The sequence below is a fragment of the Oncorhynchus keta genome, chromosome 11 (assembly GCF_023373465.1).
Source record: "Oncorhynchus keta strain PuntledgeMale-10-30-2019 chromosome 11, Oket_V2, whole genome shotgun sequence".
Taxonomy (NCBI): Eukaryota; Metazoa; Chordata; class Actinopteri; order Salmoniformes; family Salmonidae; genus Oncorhynchus; species Oncorhynchus keta.
In genome coordinates this window covers 26,158,940-26,179,206 of record NC_068431.1, presented here as the reverse complement: position 1 = coordinate 26,179,206, position 20,267 = coordinate 26,158,940, and the positions used below count along the sequence as shown (strand labels likewise).

The window sequence follows — 20,267 nt, the reverse complement described above, 5'->3', positions numbered from 1 at the left end:
TCAATTGTTTTTTAACAGGACCATGACCCAACACACCTCCAGGCTGTGTAAGGGCTATTTTACCAAGAAGAAGAGTGATGGGAGTGCTGCATCAGATGACCTGTTCTCTACAATCCCCCGACCTCAACCAAATTGAGATGGTTTGGGATGAGTTGGACCGCGGAGTGAAGGAAAAGCAGCCAACAAGTGCTCAGCATATGTGGGAACTCCTTCAAGACTGTTGGAAAAGCATTCCAGGTGAAGCTGGTTGAGAGAATTCCAGGCTTGTGCAAAGCTGTCATCAAGACAATGGGTGGCTACTTTGAAGAATCTCAAATCTAAAATATATTTTGATTTGTTTAACACTTTTTTGGTTACTTCATGATTCCATATGTGTTATTTCATAGTTTTGATGTCTTCAATATTATTCTACAATGTAGAAAATAGTAAAAATAAAGAAAACCCCTTGAATGAGTGTCCAAACTTTTGACTGGTACTGCATGTCTTTTTCAAGTTGTATGTGTGCTTGTTTTTAAAATGGTCAAATGAATTAATAAACTAATCATGATACTTGTTCAATTGAGCGGGCTCTATCATACTCTATTCTGAGAGGTTTATTTAAACTCATTTATTTGAAACTAGTGTGAAATTTCTTCTATTTGAGATTTGATTTAATATAGTTTATCAAACATTTAATCGGCCATAACACATCTGATAGCATGATTCATTATGTGCCATCGACAGCTAGAACTCTGATTTGGTTAGTTAACTATGGCAATTATTTAGCTGGGCCCACTCCAAATTAGAACACTGATATGCTTCTGGTCTCCATAGCAACTTCCTGTACTTTTTTCCCAAAGTCTTGTTTGTCATTTTTAATTTATTATTTTTTGTTTGCTGTCACGTCGTACCAAAATGAGTTAATTACAGCTCCGGACGGGTGGTATACTGTGCGAGATGACAGGAGGTCTCTGATGATGCCTGATGGATTAGCATGGCTGTTTATTTTAGCGCCCAAAGTGTTTATTTTATTTTAATTCCTAAGGCATTGATGCTTGCTGTAATTATTTAATGACTGTGCTGTACCACGCTGTGTCAGTAAACACATTTCCCATCCGTTTTTTCAAATCTTTTGAGCATTTGGGTAAACAATCATGATGGCTACCTGGACTACAAATACCCCCCTTTTTTTTTTCTTCTTCTTCCTGATTGGCATTGACTGCTAATGATGTGTGAGGGTGTGGGAAGTCCATGCCACAGGAGCAGAGAGCATGCTATGGCTATTGCTAATGAGATTCTTAATTGCCAATGCCCTTCAACCCTTTGAGTTCCAAATCAGGAATCTATGAAGCCATCTTTGACGAATGTCCATTGGAGGTCTAAGGCTAATAGTTAGCGCTTGATAAAAAGGAAACAATGAGTTTGTTATACAGTACGAGTCAAAAGTTTGGACACACCGACTCATTCAAGGGTTTTTCTTTATTTTTACTATATTCTACATTTTAGAATATTAGGGATGACATCACAACTATGAAATAACACATTTGGAATGATGTAGTAACCAAAAAAGTGTTAAACAAATCAAATATATATTTTATGTTTGAGATTCTTTAAAGTAGCCACCCTTTGCCTTGATGACAGCTTTGCACACTCTTGGTATTCTCTCAACCAGCTTCACAAGGAATGCTATTCCAACAGTCGTGAAAGAGTTCCCACGTATGCTGAGCACTTGTTGGCTGCATTTCTCTCACTCTGCGGTCCAACTCATCCCACACCATCTCAATTTAGGACTCAAGAGTGGCGCAGCAGTCGAAGGCACTGCATCTCAGTGCTAGACGCGTCACTACAGACATCCAGGGATCAAACCAGGGTATCACAACTGGCCGTGATCGGGGCGTCCCATAGGGCGGCACACAATTGGCTCAGCCATCACTGTAAAATAAGAATATGATCTTAACTGACTTGCCTAGTTATATAATAATAAATAAATACCATTTGGGTTGAAGTTGGGAGATTGTAGAGGCCAGGTCATCAGATCTAGCACACCATCACTCTCCTTCTTGGTCAAATACCCCTTACACAGCTTGGAGGCGTTTTTGGTCAATGTCCTTTTGAAAAACAAATTATACTCCTATTAAGCGTAAAGCAGATGGGATGGCGTATCGCTGCAGAATGCTGTTGTAGCCATGCTGGTTCGGCGTGCCTCGAATTCTAAATGAATCACTGACAGTGTCACTATCAAAGCGTCCCCACACCATCACACCAACTCCTCCATGCTTCAGTGTGGGAACCACACATGCAGAGATCATCCATTCACCTACTCTGCGTCTCACAAAGACTCATCAGACCAAAGGACAGATTTCCACCGGTCTAATGTCCATTGCTCGTGTTTCTTGGCCCAAGCAAGTCTCTTCTTCTTATTGGTGTCCTTAGTGGTTTCTTTGCAGCAATTCGACCAAGAAGGTCTGATTTACGCAGTCTCTTTTGAACAATTGAGGATGTGTCTGTTACTTGAACTCTGAAGCATTTATTTGGGCAGCAATCTGAGGTGCAGTTAACTCTAATGATCTTATCCTCTGCAGCAGAGTTAACTTTGGGTCTTCCTTTCCTGTGGCGGTCCTCATGAGAGCCAGTTTCATCATAGCGCTTGACTGCGTTTTCCAGATTGACTGATCTTCATGTCTTAATTGTAATGCATTCCAGTTGGCTACCTCACAAAGCTGGTTGAGAGAATGCCAAGCAGTGCAAAGCTTTCAAGGCAAAGGTGTCTACTTTGAAGAATCACAAATATAAAATATTTTGATTTGTTTAACACTTTCTGGCTTACTACATGATTCCATGTGTTATTTCATAGTTTTGATTTCTTCACTATTATTCTACAATGTAGATAATAATACAAAGATAGAAAATCCCTGGAATGAGTAGTTGTCCAAGTCTTTTGACCATTTACTGTATATGTCTTCGTCTTAAAGAGGTGTTTTCTGGTCTTATCGGTGGCTCGGTTTTGTGTTCAGCAAGCAAGATGTTTCATCACCAGCTCATTCACTTCAGCTTTACAGTGGGATTGTCACTTTAATCTAATAAACAGAGAGTTAAGTAATCTTCTGGGCTTCTGTCAAGCTTTTGAGGGGCTAATACCAGGCTTTGATAGGCTTCGTCATTGAGGGAATGTGCAAAATGGCCCGCTGGACAATGTTTTTTTTCCGATGAGGGACAAATTTTCCTGGAGCGAGTCTTGTATACCTTTCATGGTGTTAATTTATTTGGGGCTAATTTAGCATTCTCGGCTAGTGCGACTGGGTGCGGAAAAAGTCTGCAGCCTTTGTTCAAATCCACCCGACACAAGAGTTGTTTACCTTGAATTTCTAAGCAGTTAAGCTTGTTTTCCCTTTTTCTTGTTCTGCCCCATACTTTTCTTTGTGTTGAAGGGAGCGTGAGGAGACAAGGAAACGAAAGGTTGAGTGGAGTTTGACTTATAAGCTGACTGCAAGTCCGCCTTCTGGGAGGCTGGGTGGCAGCTCTAAACTTTGCCAAACTTCTCTCTCTCGCTGTATCTCTCTCTCTGGTTCGCACTCTGGTTCTATCTATGTCCATCTCTCTTTATCTCTCTCTGTTCTCTCCTAACATTATTTTTTTGCCGTCTCTCAACCCTTGCTTAGCTGAGAATGTAGATATCTTCAGTTGAGTTATGACCTGTAAAGAGATCCATGATTCCACCAAGCAGTTGGGCAATGAATGCTTGTCTTTTTAGTATAGCATCAAAAAGAAAGTTGTGTGATGGTTTTTCTCAGATATTGCAATGAAGGCTGCCTCATTACTGACATAAGAGGGACTCCCACATGAGCATCAGGTGTCTTCCAAGTTGGAAAACTAGCTCTTTTAGTATTTGTCAAGTAGGGATCTTTAATTGAAGAAGCTCCCATTTTTATGGGGGCAGGTAGTCTAGGTCTTAGAGCGTTAGGCCAGTAACCGTAAGGTCGCTGGTTCGAATGCCCAAGCAGACAAGGTGAAAAATCTGTCCATGTGCCTTTCAGCAAGGCACTTAACCCACATTTACTTGAGGGGCACTGTACTACTCTGGCTGACCCTGTGAAACAACACCTTTCAATGCACCTATCTCTGGTGTATGTTACACTAAAACATGATTTATTTTATTATATTCTCTGTGAGTGGCCTGCCTGCAATCTCATACTGTATACCCACTCTACCTGTCCTATTCTCCTCACACAAATTTTAAAAGAGTTGGACAGATGAAAGAAGGTTACTCAGTAGGCCTAGTACTCGGGTGAGTTGTTTTCATATCAGTGCAGAAGAAGGAAAGTAAACAAAGAGAGGAAGCCACTTTAGATTGGGGAGCACGTCTTGTCTACCCTTGTTTGCCTTCTCATATAAACCCCAGTTTTTTCTGGACAGCCACTATATCCGCTGTGGCCTCTTCTCACTATGCGATAATGGAAAGTCTTCAGACAGTTTGTGAAGTGAGAAATAAGGAGAGGGGGAGTGCGAAGGGAAAAAAACGGGAGAGCTATCCATCAACGGCACAATCGGAGGCTGGGATCCTTCGTTCAGATAAGGACTGTTTAGAAAGATGGACGGCCATTGTCAGCGCACAGCATCATCCAAAAAGGCTTAAATGAAATCTAAAGATTCTCAGCGGTGGCTTGAATTACCTCTGTAATAACTGCAATAAGGCCCAGGCTAAACCTAGTTCAAGGATGATTATAGTGGCAGGTCCCAGCGTTATTATTACAGATTGTAAACATTAGCCTGCCCTAACCTCTTCAGCTCAGGGCCTGCCGGGAGAGGGAGAGTTGTGGTGGGGGGTTGAGGAGAATACCATAGGTCAGGGATCACCAACCAAATTTAGCCGCAGGCCGATTTTTTTTTTCTAAAGCGGATGATCGGGGGCCCAATTACAAATAATTATTATACAGCAAATGGACCTCATGAAGCACTAACCTTGCTTACATTTGTATACGATCACGTGTCTCTCTATTTGGCATGGAATACTTGGGAATAGATTTCTTAAATGAAAATCACTTGGAACTGATTTCCTGGTGTTTTTACAGTCTATGTCCAACAATGAAAATAAATAAATAAAAACATCTCAGAAAACTTGGCTGGCCAAATAAAACCACCAGCCGCCAGTTGGGGAACCCTGCCATAGATAGTAGAGGGGGGATGTGGCTGTGTTCTTAAGGTTCAGTTCTCAGGGCTTCATGTCCATTGGCAATTGGGCTCCTGAATGGCGCAGCGGTCTAAGGCACTGCATCTCAGTGCAAGAGGCGTCACTACGGTCCCTGGTTAGAATCCAGCCTGTATCACATCCGGCCGCGATTGGGAGTCCCATAAGGCGGCATGCAATTGGCCCAGCGTCGTTTGGGTTTGGCTGGGGTAGGCCATCATTGTAAATAAGAATTTGTTCTTAACTGACTTGGTGTCCATGTCCTTTCCAAATACTTCCCATGGTTATTTTCACCAGTCAGAAATGGGGTTAATTGCAACCTTTTCTACCAGATTTGAATTGCAATGACACATTGTTGCCACGTAAGTTAGGCTATGCTGCTTCGGTGTACACCCCCTTACCCAGTTAGAGACATTGCTCCTGGTGGTTTTCTATGGGGCATAACGCATCTTCATAAAGGTATGCCAAGTTGCGTTGAGATCTGCTCTTTGCATGAATAATCTTCACTGTAATTGGCTTCCTCAGGTTAAAACAATGTTTCTAAATGAATACCACAGTCTGATGTAATATTACAGGTCAATATTACCAACGGGGAATCAATGGCTGAAGTTGTCCAGATAGCTGCATCAATCTAATCACTTCATTAGTCATACGGTCGTATGGAAACTCAAGCTTGGATTGGATGCGAATAAAGCTGCCATACAACACATACATTTGTTGTGTTTAAGATAATAAAGTGAATGTCTATTTCTGATTTGCAGTTCTCTCTCTAATATAAAGACATGGAAATCTAGCCTGCGATGGAATAAAAGGGCTTTTATTCTGACCTCTCATATTGACAGTCTATTTATGTCTCCGGCAGAACTAATTTCAGCCTCAGTTTCCTGCTGAGAATAAATGAAGCTTCTGGAGGACCCTCGCTGTGTCTCTGGAACTAGCCTGAGTATTCTGTTCTTAAGTGCAGAAATTGGCAACAGTTCCCCCTCGCTAAGTACACCACACATTCAGTGAGACTTCCTTCTGCCAGCCGAGTCAATTTGGTCAATAGATGCTTTTAATTCCTTTTCCAGCATGCTTTGACAGGAGGGCCCAATGAGGCGGACCTGGCGATTTGTGAAGCCTGAAGGGACTCTCTCAGTGCTGTTGTCATTGTCCATGTTAACCGTGTGTGGCCCAAATGACCCATGTTGACGCCGCTGGTCTTACCTCCGGTTTCAACACTTCAAACTGATTTGAGCATTGAGTGAGCTCAGTCTCTTAGATCATATAGCCTACAGTACTATAATGTTTTCAAAAGCCTAGTCCTGCCAATGACCTTGGGCATAGCTGTCATATCTCCTGTCACATCGTGTCACAGTCCAGGTCATCTATTTTAGGCTTTGCGTAGTTGGTAGGAAACTTCATAATTTCAGGTCAAGTAAGTCTACATCAAGAGGTTTCTTAATGTTGTTCTATCCCTTCATCATTAGGTCCTTACTTGCTCCAAACAAACTGATCAGCTGGACAGGAATCATAAAGGGCAGGTTGTTTTGCTGGAGGGATTATAGCTAGCCAGTAACTTTGCTCAAATACCAACCCACTGGACGAATGCCCTGAGCATAACAGCACAGCCAATTTGGACTGTTCTGGGGCGAAAATTAGGATTGTTGGTAGGCCTATATTCCTCCTCAATACAGCCGACAGTACCTGCCAGCCCACGCCCGTCAAGAGCTGCCTGGCGATGTCGAGCCGGGTTTTATTTCAAAATGAGAATCGATGGTTGTTCTGACGGCTGCAATTAGTGTCGTCTCCGTGTCAAGGTCTGAGCCTGTCCCTCCAACAGAACAGCCTAATTACTCATTAGCAGCACATTTTTACCTTTTATAATCTCACGTCATAAAGGCTCTACCTTTTCATCTCGTTCAGGGGGAGGGCTGTCTGTCGGTGATTGTTAGCGTCAGCTGCCCCACTCCGAAGCTCTATTACCTTTATGCCAATGATGAATTTATGAAATACCGCAGCCCAAGTGCACCGTCTCTCAATATCATGGGGTCATAAGCCTCCCCCCAGCCCATTTCTTTGTCTTAATTTCCTGGCCGGCTAGGGCCTTGATTAATGCTTTGCAATGCCAGAGTTGGTCATCTGCTTTCTTTTTTTCTATTTTTTTCAAGATTCGTAGTGTGCCACCTGCTCCTCTGTTTTTCAAAGGGGAATGTTTTGATTGTAATGATGGTTTTTATTGCATGCTTTTCATTTTCATTCTGGTTTATGATGAGAAGTTTCCTATATGAGGCTGAGTGATGGTTATAACCTTGGAGCTCTCATAACGTGGGGAATTGACATCCCCAGCACCTGTTGAATATAGGCTGAATGATGGTTATAACCTTGGAGCTCTCATAACGTGGGGGATTGACACCCCCAGCACCTGTTGAATATAGGCTGAATGATGGTTATAGCCTCAAAGCTCTCATAATGTGGGGAATTGACACCCCCAGCACCTGTTGAATATAGACTGAATGATGGTTATAGCCTCGAAGCTCTCATAACGTGGGTGATTGATACCCCCAGCGCCTGTTGAATATACCCTGAGTGATGGTTATAGCCTCAGAGCTTTCATAACGTGGGGCATTGACACGGGACACTGTTCAGTTCTGGATGAATAAATGCCAGCAGGAGCCTATTGTTTAGTAAACTATACTCAAAATTCTTCCATCACGGTATCCAAAACCCCACGGCTCATAGGTAATGACAAGGCTGCTCTTTCATTTCTGTTACCGCTTACACAATTTTTAAAGAAGAAGACCTACTGTTGCTTGGCATTTTGTTGAAATTGAATAGTGGAGAGATGTTTTTTACCCCCAGGGGTACGCTCAAAGCTGTCGGGGGTAGGCCAAATAAAAATGTGATTCACATTTAAAACATAATACAAAAATGACAGTTCTTCACATTTTCAAACAGTACATTTATATTTTCCAAATGAGTTTTTTTCTTCTCTTTTTTTCTCACCTGACTAGCCTCGTTTCTCTGCCCAAAATAAAATGAAACCATCTAGTGTTCAGCGAAATAACAACACAATGTCAAATACAGGAAACCTTCATGCAGACATTTGGAAACGAAACATGACCATTTGAAAAATAAGCCACAGGAGTTTTTTGAGTGAGAATAAAGACAACTTTCAAGTAGTAAGACAAGTAAACTGAGCAAAAAAAGAAACCCTGTCTTTCAGGACCCTGTCTTTCAAAGATAATTAATACAAATACAAATAACTTCACAGATCTAAATTGTAAAGAGTTTAAACACTGTTTCCCATGCTTGTTCAATGAACCATAAACACTTAATGAACGTGCACCTGTGGAACGGTCGTTAAGACACTAACAGCTTACAGACGATAGGCAATTAAGGTCAGTTATGAAAACCTGGGACACTAAAGAGGCCTTTCTACTGACTCTGGAAAAACACCAAAAGAAAGATGCCCAGGATCCCTGCTCATCTGTGTGAATGTGCCTTTGGCATGCTGCAAGGAGGCATGAGGACTGCAGATGTGGTCAGGGCAATAAATTGCGATGTCCGTACTGTGAGACGCCTAAGACATCGCTACAGGGAGACAGGACGGGCAGTTGATCGTCCTCTCCGTGGCAGACCACGTGTAACAACACCTGCACAGGATCGGTACATCTAGACATCACACCTGCGGGACAGGTACAGGATGGCAACAACTGCCCGAGTTACACCAGGAACACACAATCCCTCCATCAGTGCTCAGACTGTCCGCAATAGGCTGAGAGAGGCTGGACTGAGGGCTTGTAGGCCTGTTGTACGGCAGGTCCTCTTCAGACACCACCGACAACAACGTTGCCTATGGGCACAAACACACCGTTGCTGGACCACACAGGACTGGCAAAAAGTGCTCTTCACTGACGAGTTGCGGTTTTGTCTCACCAGTGGTGACGGTTGAATTCGTGTTTATCGTCAAAGGAATGAGCGTTACACCGAGGCCTGTACTCTGGAGTGGGATCAATTTGTTTGTAGGTGGAGGGTCCGTCATGGTCTAGGGAGGTGTTATATTATCAGCGGACTGAGCTTGTCATTGCAGGCAATCTCAACGCTGTGCATTACAGGGAAGACATCCTCCTCCCTCATGTGGTACCCTTCCTGCAGGCTCATCCTGACATGACCCTCCAGCATGACAATGCCACCAGAGATACTGCTCATTATGTGCGTGATTTCCTGCAGGACAGGAATGTCAGTGTTCTGCCATGGCCAGTGAAGAGCCCAGATCTCAATCCCATTGAGCATGTCTGGGACCTGTTGGATCAGAGGGTGAGGGCTAGGTCCATTCTGCGAACTTGCAGATGTCCGGGAACTAGCAGGTGCCTTGGTGGAAGAGTGGGGTAACATCTCACAGCAAGAACTGGCAAATCTGGTGCAGTCCATGAGGAGGAGATGGACTGCATTACTTGCAGCTGGTGGCCACACCAGATACTGACTGTTACTTTTGATTTTGATCCCCCCTTTGTTCATTATTCAATTTCTGTTAGTCACATGTCTGTGGAACTTGTTCAGTTTATGTCTGTTGAATCTTATGTTCATACAAATATTTACACATGTTACATTTTCTGAAAATAAACACAGTTGACAGTTTGCGGAGTTTATAAAAGCAACAGATACCATTAATAAGAAGGGGCTAGAAGTGTAATTCTTATATGGTGAGTTACTTAGTGGCTAGGACAGGCAAGCCCCATTATTTTGTGGAGGACTTAATTCTTCCTGCTGCCGCGGATATGTCTGGAACAATGCTGGGGAAAAAGCCAAAAATAACTATGCAAACACTGTTTCATGACGCATCAGTGGCATGGCAGGAGATGTTTTGAAATGGTTACTGCTTCGCATACCGGCTAGTGAATTATATACGTTACAACAGGTGGCGGGCCTGGCACAGCTCCTGGTATATGTCCGTTACGTTGATTGGGGGGTCAATTAAAACTTGTTAGGGCAGCGGTCCCGTGGTGGGAACATATATCAGCGGAAATTTCAAGTACGCCACGTATAGTTTTTGATAAAACTCAAACTTTCATTAAAATGCACATACAATATACTGAATTAAAGCTACACTCGCTGTGAATCTAGTTACCGAGTCAGATTTGTAAAATGCTTTTCGGCGAAAGCATGAGAAGCTATTATCTGATAGCATGTATCCCCCAAATACTGCACCGTCACCTAACGACAGATTTTGCGATAGCCGGGGGCTACTCAGAACGCAGAAATAAAATATAAAACATTCATTACCTTTGACGAGCTTCTTTCTTGGCACTCCTAGATGTCCCATAAACATCATTTTGGGTCTTTTTTCGATTAAATCGGTCCATATATAGCCTAGATATCGATCTATGAACACTGTGTGGAGAACGGAAAAAAATAGCGTTTTATAACGTAACGTCATTTTTTTTAAATTAAAAAAGTCGACGATAAACTTTCACAAAACACTTCGAAATACTTTTGTAATGCAACTTTAGTTATTAGTACACGTTAATAAGTGATACAATTGATCACGAGGCGTTGTCAATTCTATAGGTGTCCTTATTGAAATAATGTCCTGAGAAATCTCAACCAAAACATCTGGTCGGAGACCGGAGGGAATCGGTTCCCTTGATTCGGTTTGACCAAGAAACAAAGCCCAGACAAATGACAAGACTCTAGACAACGTGTGGAAGCTGTAGGTACTGCAACCTCAGCCCTATTTAATCCGGTTCACCTATAACAATTCCTGGAAGTCTCACATGGATATTGTTTTCCATTTTCAGTGATCAGATTTTCCTGCACTTTTCGATGAAACGCACGTTCTGTTATAGTCACAGCCGTGATTTAACCAGTTTTAGAAACGTCTGAGTGTTTTCTATCCACACATACTAATCATATGCATATACTATATTCCTGGCATGAATAGCAGGGCACTGAAATGTTGCGCGATTTTTAACAAAAAGCTGCGAAAAGCTGCTTGAATTCTCAACTTCCCTAAGAGGTGGAAGACCTCTTCTTCTGCCAACCACTGGAAACCAGGACAACATGAGATGATTTAAAAAAAAGTTCTGGACAGCTTTGTGACATCAAATGGACTTTGGCGATCAAGACGTGTTGCTATCTGTACTGATGGCACAAAAGCCATGACAGGGAGACATAGTGGAGTGGTAACGCATGTGCAAGCAGTTGCTCGCGATGCCACTTGGGTACACTGCAGCATCCACCGAGAGGCTCTTGCTGCCAAGGGTATGCCTGACAGCTTCAAAGACGTTGACCCTGGTGCTAGAGGGGGTACACAGTTGGAGGTTGAATTTTTGAAGGGGTAAAGGACTATAAAAAGTTGGGAACCACTGCTAAATGAATGGTATCCTTTCAGTTGAGCGTACTAGTGCTTCACCGGTCTACTGGATGTTGATGCTGTTGCTATGCAACCTCTTGCTAAATTGTTAGCGTAACAGATTACTAGCTAGACATTTAGACTTCGTGTGTATTCTTAAATTCAATCTGGAGTGCCAGAGTGCCCTGGGCGTTCATAAATTGAGTGTTGTCCGTTTGTAAATTCAGAGCATTTAGCTCCTCGGAGTGTTCAGAGCGCACAAGGGATGCTCTGGTCGAAGGGTAGGCTTGATTTGAAAGTTCTGACCTTACAACGGCAGTCAGGCATCCAAGCTAACTGGCTAACGTTGGCTAGCTTGCTATCTACTTCCAGACACACATAAGAGAACACCTCACTTTGACCATTTTACTTACCCTAGCAGCAATGACAGTTTTCATGTTATCCAGAGCGTTGGTGACAAACTGTACTGCTGTCAACAATTTAATTACGCTTTTTGCAGATGTTTACTGACACCGGTTATATTCCATGGGTGTTGAGCGTTCGTAAATTCATCACTTTTTCTGCGCTCTGGTACACTCAGACGAGAGTGCTCTGAAATCAGAGTAGATAGCCAGAGCGAATTTACGAAAGCACCTAAATGTCCATTGACAACGCTCAATGACTATACCACTTAGCTAAGCTAAGTATGACTGTAATAAGTCAAACGTTGGTTAGTAGCCAACTAACGTTAGGTAGCTAGCTAACATACCGGTACATACTGCTGTAATAATATACTAGGTGGTTTGTAAGGAACAAATTGTCAGCCAACATAACCTGTAAGGTCATTTATTTGAAAAGTCATCGCTTTCAACGTTGCTGTCATAATTATTTAAAGCGTTGAATTGTTGGACTTTGGCTGCATATTTTCTGCCATTTTCTTCAAATCTGAAAATGATGTAAAGCCACACCATTTTTTGAAGAATTGCATTATGGGCCCTAAAAGGACGGAAATAGTGTCCACTGCTTGTATATTTTGTATTTTGGCTAATGTAGTACGACATCCGGAACTTTTGTTGTATTAACTATATCCATACTATGACCAATAAGCATACTATATACTTAATTTACATCACAAATAGTATGATTAGTGCGGTTAGTATGAGTATTCAAACACAGCTCATGTATTTTTGTTTCTACCCCAATGGTGGAGAGGAGAGTGAGATGCTAATCCTTTCCTTGCCTGGGAAGGTATCCGTATAATTTTTTGGAAGCGAACCATTATAAATATAAAATTACTTGAGTTGTTAGCAGGATAAGAGGCTGACATTCAGCACATGGGTTGGATTAATACCTTAGATGTCATTCATTTCTCTCTCCGGGGTCAGACACTGAATATCTTGACTTCAGAGGGGCGGTCACAAATGGCAAAATGAAGGTCTACCTCACTTTCCTTCTATAAAACACCCAAACCGGAGGAGAGAGCCAGCCAGGGAACTTTTAATAGATCCAATAAACAGAAACACGTTGGTTACAAGCGACTCAAGCCCTTGAGCTGGCCCTTCCATCGGCTTTAAAGCCCATGTCAAGGATAAAGACATCCCTTAATGGGATGGTTAGTAAGCTGCTAAAGGCCATACAGCTAAGCTAAGTGGACCACCAGGGCACCCCTGTGCTGGTGCGGCAACTAATCCCAGGGAGAGGCACGCTACTGTGGCCACGGCACCAGGATTCGTCTGCCTCTCCTGGCTGTCACAGCTCTGCTGATTTCTAATTAAATGACCCGAAGCCGCATTGTAATATTCAATGCAAATGTGGGTGGGGTGGGGGTGTCTGTAAGCCACCTTCTGGCGGTAAACCTAGATATCCCACGACGCACCCGCCACCAGATTCATTCTTCTTGACCTCCTTCCATACAGTCACCCACCAAAGAGCTTACAGGTGTGTTCAGGGCTAAGAGAAGCAATTTAGATTTGAATTGTTTCAAGACTCGTTCAAGTGATGGGAGAGGGAGACTGAAAAAAAGACGGAGTCCCTTATGTGAAGTAGTAGCTGTCATTTGGATTAGGTGAAATAATCCCTTTCCTCCTCAATGGCTCCCACCTCTCTCCTCCCTCCACCCCTCAGGCTCTCTTCTTCCTCACCCCTGCCAAGCCCACTGGGATCATAGCTCCAGTGTAAAATCTCAGGCCAGGTGCTGATGGAACTTTTTTTTTTTTCTCTCTCTCTCATTCCCTCTCTACTTCCATCTCAACTATGGCAGTAAACTAACGCAGCCCAACCACAGAATAGGGGGAAGATTAGCACGCCCCCACCCTCTCTCGCTTCTTCCTTTTTTTTGTTGCTTACTGCCGTCGGGCTGCTCCACACGTAGCGGCCCCACCGAGAGATGGAGAGAGGGAGAGGAAACACTGAGGGCAAAACCCCATGGGTGCTGAGGATTTAGTGGAGGACTGAGGAGATGAAGCAGCCAGTCAGTGAGGCTTGATCAGGAACAATCTGAGAAGAGGACAGAATGGCAGCTGTTGGTTTGATATGGCAAACGGTATGTGCCTGACTCACACACATGCTACAAACTGAGGTATAAACATACCTGTGTGCCCCCACAAAAGAAAGGAAACTATCTGAATGAGCAAATGAATAATGGAGCTCGGCAAAGACTAGGGTTGCTGCATCTGCTCTCGTTGAGCTGTTTTTGAGACCACCTTAGCAGAATAATAGATATTGCACATGCCATAGATGGAGCATGGATCAGATGACACTGCATGCATGTTGATGTTATTGGGTTAGTGTCCACCATCCGCCTGCCCACCATATATGATTGGCTTTGAGAGAAACATATTGACTCACTTTCTGAAGGAGGTGAAGTGAGGTTTTACCGATATTCTCTGCTTATGTCTCCGTGGAGCTAATTCTAATGTAAATGTCAAATGGACCACGGTCAGGTGGAGAGAAGCCTGACAAGGCCCTGAAGTTATTTACCGTGAGTTACAGTGCCTTTCGAAATCATTCATACCCTGGACTTATTCCACATTTTGCTGTGTTACAGCCTGAATTCAAGATGGATTAAATCTATATTTATATCACCTATCTACACACAATACCCCATAATGGAGAGTGAAAACATTATTTTTTTTTAAAATTATTTGCTAATTTATTGAAAATGAAATACAGAAATATCTAATTTACATAAGTATTCACACCCCAGAGTCAATACTTTGTAGAAACACCTGTGGCAGCGTCTTTCTGGGTAGGTTTCTAAAGCTTTCCTCACTTGGATTGTGCAATATTAGCCCATTTATTATTTAAAATTCTTAAAGCTCTGTCAAGCATTTTCACGTCTTGCTATACATTTTAAAGTAGATTTAAGTAAAAACTGTGACCTGGTCACTCAGGAACCTTCACGGCCTTCTGGGTAAGCAACTCCAGTGTAGATTTGGCCTTGTGTTTTAGGTTATTATCCTGCTGAAAGGTGAATTCATCTCTGTGTCTTGTGGAAAACAGACTGATCCAGGATTTCCTCTCAGACTATGCCTCTGCTTAGCTCCATTATGTTTCTTTTTCGTCCTGAAAAACTCCAGTCTTTAACGATTAGAGGCATACTCGTATAGGGCTGTGGCGTTCACCAAATTTTGTCAGCCATTGATTGTCAAGCAAATAACTGTCGCTCTCACAGTAATTGACCGTTAATGAACATAAACACATTTAGCACCTCCTGGCTTCCACACATCAGTGGCCTACAAGCCTACACACTATATAGCCTACACCTTCATAATAAATCCATTATTTATTTTAGACGGGTTTAAAGAAACATGATATGAAGAAAATGTAGTATATTTCAGAAGAACAGAATAGCATACTCTGAGTTGTCCTTATGTTAGATCCTGATCTGGTTATGCCATATGGCTGTGGGCTACACTCGTTCATTTAGCAGACAAGATTTGCTTAGAATTCCGTGGCATAATTTTTTTTTATAGTATGAAGAATACAATTGAACAAAGCTGAGTGAAATACACTGCTAAAAAAATTAAGGGAACACTAAAATAACAAATCCTAGATCTGAATGAATGAAATATTCTTATTAAATAATTTTTTCTTTACATAGTTCAATGTCCTGACAACAAAATCACACACAAATTATCAATGGAAATCAAATTTATCAACCCATGGAGGTCTGGATTTGGAGTCACAACCAAACAGTCTGATTCAACTTTGATGTAATGTCCTTAAAACAAGTCAAAATGATCCTCAGTAGTGTGTGTGGCCTCCACGTGCCTGTATGACCTCCCTACAATGCCTGGGCATGCTCCTGATGAGGTGGCAGATGGTCTCCTGAGGGATCTCCTCCCAGACCTGGACTAAAGCATCCGCCAACTCCTGGACAGTCTGTGGTGCAACGTGGATGGAGTGGGACATGATGTCCCAGATGTGCTCAATTGGATTCAGGTCTGAGGAACGTGCGGGCCAGTCCACAGCATCAATTCCTTCCTCTTGCAGGAACTCCTGACACACTCCAGCCACATGAGGTCTAGCATTGTCTTGCATTAGGAGGAACCCAGGGCCAGCCGCACCAGCATATGGTCTCACAAGGAGTCTGAGGATCTCATCTCGGTACCTAATGGCAGTCAGGCTACCTCTGGCGAGCACATGGAGGGCTGTGCGGCCCCCCCAAAGAAATGCCACCCACACCATGACTGACCCACCGCCAAACTGGTCATGCTGGAGGATGTTGCAGGCAGCAGAACGTTCTCCACGGCGTCTCCAGATTCTGTCACATGTGCTCAGTGTGAACCTGCTTTCATCTGTGAAGAGCACAGGGCGCCAGTGGCGAATTAGCCAATCTTGGTGTTCTCTGGCAAATTCCAAACGTCCTGCACGGTGTTAGCCTGTAAGCACAACTCCCACCTGTGGATGTCGGGCCCTCATACCACCCTCATGGAGTCTGTTTCTGACCGTTTGAGCAGGCATGCACATTTGTGGCCTGCTGGAGGTCATTTTGAAGGGCTCTGGCAGTGCTCCTCCTTGCACAAAGGCGGAGGTAGCGGTCCTGCTGCTGGGTTGTTGCCCTCCTACGTCCTCCTCCACGTCTCCTGATGTACTGGCCTGTCTCCTGGTAGCGCCTCCATGCTCTGGACACTACGCTGACAGACACAGCAAACCTTCTTGCCACAGCTCGCATTGATGTGTCATCCTGGATGAGCTGCACTACCTGAGCCACTCTTGTGGGTTGTAGACTCCGTCTCATGCTACCACTAGAATGAAAGTACCGCCAGCATTCAAAAGTGGCCAAAACGTCAGTCAGGAAGCATAGGAACTGAGAAGTGGTCTGTGGTCACCACCTGCAGAACCACTCCTTTATTTGGGGTGTCTTGCTAATTGCCTAGAATTTCCACCTGTTGTCTATTCCATTTGCACAACAGCATGTTAAATTTGTTTGTCAATCAGTGTTGCTTCCTAAGTGGACAGTTTGATTTCACAGAAGTGTGATTGACTTGGAGTTACATTGTGTTGTTTAAGTGTTCCCTTTATTTTTTTGAGCAGTGTATAAATGATATTTTCTCCAAACAATTTGAAGGAGTGTGCACATGCAGCTATTCTGTGTTGAGCGGTTAACAAAGAAATAGATACACCTATATGCTTAATTTAGAGTTATTAATGTATCTTGTTCAACAAACGTTGGGCTATATATGTTTTGATTTTTAATATATTGTAAGGCTGTGTGATGTGACTCTAACAATCATTTGAAAAAAGTTGCTTGAAAAGCATGAGCTATACTTTGTTTTTTGCGCAGGCTGTACACACTTCAGTCTTTCATTCAATGTTTGAAAAGCACTTGATAGTGACTCAGAATTTCCCGGCGGCATCCATTTTGTGAGGCCATAATGCACCTTAAAAAAAGTCTCCCTGACTGCTACCTCTTACTCACACGGCTCTCTATCACGTGATCTAGTTTTTCTCATAGGCTACAAGTGAAGACGGACGCATCGGGGACGCAACTGTGCACGTCCTTATCCAATTCCGAGGTGATTATTGAAGATATCGGAAGAACTGTCCACATTTACTTTTAGTCAGATAGCAAGATGAGTAGGCCTAACGAACAGCTAAAGCACTAGCCTATGTCAATCTACTATCCCCGTAGTACAAAGGTTGACCTATTCTGTGTGAGAAATAAATATTCCAAACTTAGCCTGGGAGAGTTGTGGGATGCGATAGATGGCAAATTAATACATCCAAATTAATACACAACAGATCAGAACACTTAGGTCTAAACGTTGATAAACTATTATTATTATAATTTTTTCACATGATAAGCGCAGCAATGCGCACACAGCTAAAAGCGTGCAGGAGGCTAAAAGCGTGAATGTTCCATTATCAAAAGTGACCACATATCCGATTAGGCATGTAACGCTTTTATTATGAGGGTGCATTTTTATGGTGAAAATTATCTAATCAAACTTTGAACTCATGCGCTGCTTATGTATGCCAGTTAGGGTCTTACACCCCTTGTAAGAGGAATAATATGCTTAATTGTAAGAAATTATTTGGTCACAAGTTCTGATACAAACCTTATCAAAACATAAAGGTCTAGGGACTAGGCTACATGAGGTCTGTGACTATGATTAGAAAAAGTCACACAAAAAAAGGCAATGCTTTTGTGTAATAATATATAATTCTTAAGTGATAGGCTAATATTGTGACCCATCAGACCATTCTTGATTTAATCGTGTCTTTACATATACCTAATAATATATGTGTGAAATTAGTTTTGTTTTAGAATGGCCATTATCATGCACCTGTCTCAAAACAGAGATGACAAACAGCTATTTGGTCTTGGCCATAGTGGAGTTTGGAGTGTGACTGTTTGAGGTTGTGGACAGGTGTCTTTTATACTGATAACAATTTCAAACAGGTGCCATTAATACAGGTAACGAGTGGAGGACAGACGAGCCTCTAAAGAAGTTGCTTGTTTGTAGGTGACCAAATGCTTATTTTCCACCATAATTTGCAATTAAATTCATTAAAATTCATTTTTCATTTTGTCTGTCATAGTTGAAGTGTACCTATGATGAAAATTACAGGCCTCATCTTTTTAAGTGGGAGAACTTGCACAATTGGTGGCTGACTAAATACTATTTTGCCCCACTGTATATAGGGCAGCAGCTTCTAAGGTGCAGGGTTGAGTAGCCGGGTGGTAGCCGGTTAGTGATGGCTATTTAACAGTCTTATGGCCTTGAGATAGAAGCTGTTTTTCAGTCTCTCGGTCACAGCTTTGATGACCCTGTACTGACCTCACCCTCTGGATCATAGCGGGGTGAACAGGCCATGGCCAGGTTAGTTGTTGTCCTTGATGATCTTTTTGGCCTTTCTGTGACGTCGGGTACTGTAGGTGTCCTGTAGGTATGCGTTGGGTAGACCGTAATACCCTCTGGAGAGCCTTGCGGTTGCGGGCGATGCAGTTGCCATACCAGGCAGTGATATAGCCTGACAGGATGCTCTCAGTTGTGCATCTGTAAATGTTTTGAGGCTCTTAGGGGCCAAGCCACATTTCTTCAGCCTCCACCCCACTGTCTGTGTGGGTGGACCAATTCAGATGTTCAGTAACGTGTACGCTGTAGAACTTGAAACTTTACACCTTCTACACTGTGGTCCAGTCAATGTGAATAGGGGTGTGCTCCCTCTGCTATTTCCTAAAGTCCACGATCAGCTCCTTTGTTTTGCTGATGTTGAGGGATAGGTTATTTTCTGGCACCACTCCGCCAGGGCCCTCACCTCACCTGTAGCCTGTCTCGTCGTTGTTGGTAAACAGGCTTACTACTTTTTCATCTGCAAACTTGATGATTGAGTTGGAGACGTGCATGGCCATGCAGTCATGGGTGAATAGGAAGTACAGGAGAGGGTTGAGCACGCACCCTTGTGGGGCCCCTGTGGTGGGGATCAGTGAAGTGGTGTTGTTTCTTACCTTCACCACCTGGGGGCGGCTAATCAGGAAGTCCAGAACCTAGTTGCACAGGGTGGGGTTCAGACCCAGGGCCCGAGCTTAATGATGAGCTTGGAGCTCTGGTGTTGAAGGCTACACTATAGTCAATGAATAGCATTCTGATGTAGGTATTCCTCCTCCAGATGGGGTAGGGCAGTGTGCAGTGCGATTGCGATTGCATCTTCTGTGGATCTATTGGGGCTGTAAGCAAGTTGGAGTGGGTCTAGGGTGACAGGTAAGGTAGAGGTGATATGATTCTTGACTAGTCTCTCAAAGCACTTCATGATGACAGAAGTGAGTGCTATGGGGCGATGGTCATTTAGCTCAGTTACCTTTGCTTTCTGGGTACAGGAACAATGGTGGACATCTTGAAGCAAGTGGGGATAGCAGACTGATGTCTTACTCACGTCAGCCACGGAGAACGAGAACCCACAGTTCTTGGGAGTAGGTCGTGTTAGTGGCACTGTGTTATCCTGTTTAGCTTGTCTGGGAGCAAGACGTCGGTGTCCGCAATGTTGAATTGTGACTCCACTTTGTCTCTGTACTCACGTTTTGCCTGTTTGATTGCCTTATGGAGGGAATTATTCAACCATAATCCCAGTCACCTTATCATGGTTAAATGCGGTGGATCACGCTTTCAGTTTTGCACGAATGCTGCCGTCTATCCACAGTTTCTGGTTTGGGTAGGTTTTAATAGTATTTACAAATACCCCGGTATACTGCCCAACCCTAGCCTCGTGGTTAAATCCCTAAGCTGTTTCCTACCTCTCCAGCAACTGAGTTAGGAGGACACCTTTATCTTTGTAGTGGCTGCA

At 43.2% G+C, this 20,267-nt stretch overlaps 1 protein-coding gene and 1 non-coding gene across 9 annotated transcripts in view; both read left to right on the top strand.

Annotated features, from left to right (window-relative positions):
• The window catches only part of LOC118389976 (cell adhesion molecule 1-like), a 486,522-nt gene that overhangs the window by 156,355 nt on the left and 309,900 nt on the right, over positions 1-20,267 (top strand). The window lies entirely within an intron of this gene.
• Positions 3,845-3,902, top strand: LOC118390801 (U7 small nuclear RNA). Its single transcript, XR_004827003.1, has one exon. It is a non-coding gene; the product is annotated as a U7 small nuclear RNA (small nuclear RNA).